Source organism: Phocoena sinus, chromosome 9 (genome assembly GCF_008692025.1).
Source record: "Phocoena sinus isolate mPhoSin1 chromosome 9, mPhoSin1.pri, whole genome shotgun sequence".
Lineage (NCBI taxonomy): Eukaryota > Metazoa > Chordata > Mammalia > Artiodactyla > Phocoenidae > Phocoena > Phocoena sinus.
Genome location: NC_045771.1, coordinates 43,221,861 through 43,223,827, shown reverse-complemented (window position 1 = coordinate 43,223,827; position 1,967 = coordinate 43,221,861). Strand labels below are relative to the sequence as shown.

General features: G+C 44.8%; 1 pseudogene; it reads right to left on the bottom strand.

Annotated features, from left to right (window-relative positions):
• Positions 1 to 359: 359 nt before the first annotated feature.
• LOC116759143 lies at positions 360 to 1,369 on the bottom strand (annotated as a pseudogene).
• Positions 1,370 to 1,967: the final 598 nt, after the last annotated feature.

Below are 1,967 nucleotides of genomic sequence, written 5' to 3'. Positions count from 1 at the left end.
TCCAGTGCTTTAAGGAGGCAGAACTGAGCCCCCAGAAATGTGAGAGGATCATCTCAGGAAGCTAGCAGTAGCTACTGTGCTGAGTTCGACGGCCCCAAGTCAAATCCTGGGCATATCCTCGGATGTATGGTAGGGCTTGGGCTCTGGTTCTTTAAGAGGAATGGGGGTGGAAATCATTTTGAGATGACAACTGAGCAGAAGAGGACTCAGCACCAGAGGGTCTGGTGGGACAAGTAGGGAAGGCAACACTCCTTTCTGCCACTACCTAAGGGCGGAGGCAAGTGATTCCAGCAAGAGGCCAAAGTAGGTAGCAGCTCCTCGGATCCCATAAGGGAGAGGCCAGACCACCCCAGGGCTGGTTAACTGGCATTATAAGACAGTGGAATGCTAGCCAGAAGAATGAAGACAAACTGTTCCAATTTTTGAGGAGCTTGCTTCCCAGCCTCTAGTACTTTCTCATGATTGGCCTCCTCCTAGCTTTCATAATCCAAGATGACCTTGTTATTGATGAGGGAGAGGCCAAAGACTCAAAGTCCACAGTGCCTTGAAACTATAACATCTGGTACTGTGCTCATGCCAACAGCATCCACCCCCAGCTTCTGCAACAGATGACACTCTGCCACAGTCTCAAAACTGGGGCCCACTACCATCACGCAGGTGCCTTCCTGTAACTCTCTGTTCCCCCATTTGTTTCCAGGTACCATGAGCCTTCTGCTTCATATCCTGGTCATAAGTGTCAGACATGGCAGGGAAACTAACTCCAAACCTCTCACCACTGGGCCCTCTGAGAGGGTTCTCACTGCAGAAACAAGATAGGTTGATGTGATCAAGGATCAGCCTGATACCTCCAACCTCAGACTTGGAGTTGAGCTCTCCAGGTGCACTGATGACCACTAGGGTGTCCACACCCAGAAGCCGGAAAACCCTCACTGGGAATGTCATCTTCCAGAGCAGGTAGACTTCCTACATGTGGAACCTGCCCTGCATCATCACACAGGCTCTGCCATTCAAAATCCCAAACACCAGTCGACCAGCATGACCTGGCACTGTACTTTTGAGAGTTTGGTATTTGGTTGTAGTCAAAGATCTGGGCCTGAGTTAATCTGTCAGTCAGACCTCCTAACCCAGAACCACAGATCACTGCCACTTGAGGTCCATGTTTGGTGTAAGACGAAAGCCATTTTGCAGTGTTCCGATAACCTTCATGTGTGAATCTAGACTCTAAGATGGGAAGCTGTGACAAGCATGTGGGTTGAGAAGACCTCTTCCCTGTGTGTGGGTAGGGGAGCAGGCTCCCTCTAACCTCGCTCCATAACGCCTGCATGTGGACGCACTCATGCACACACAACGGCTCCTTTTGCCATGTCATCTTTATGCCTGGGATATTCACCCATAGGAATTTGCTTAAAAGAGATAAAAACATTTGTGCACAGAAAGTCTTTTTTTACAAGAATGTTCATAGCAGGGATTTTTTTGGTGTTTTATATTAAAAATTAACTGATATTAATATGAACATATGCATGGCTGATATATTTGAGAAAATTCTGAAATTTTCCTTCTTCATTTTTTCTTTTTTGTAATTGAAATAGAACTGACATTTAACATTATTAGTTTCAGGTGGACAATATAATGATTTGATGTTTGTATATAGAGCAAAACAATCACCGCAGTAAGTCTAGTTAGTATCCATCACCACACAGTTATAATTTTTTTCTTGTGATGAGAACTTTAAAGACTTATTCTCTTAGCAAATTTCAAATATACTATACAATATTATTTGCTACAGTTACAATGCTCTACATTATATCCCCGTGACATTTATTTCATAACTGGAAGTTTGTGCCTTTTGACCACCTTCACCCATCTCACCCACTCCCACTCCCCAACCACCTCACCCCTAATTCTGGCAACCAGAAGTCTGTTCTTCATAGGTATGAATTTGTTTTGTTTTGTTTTTTAGATTCCAC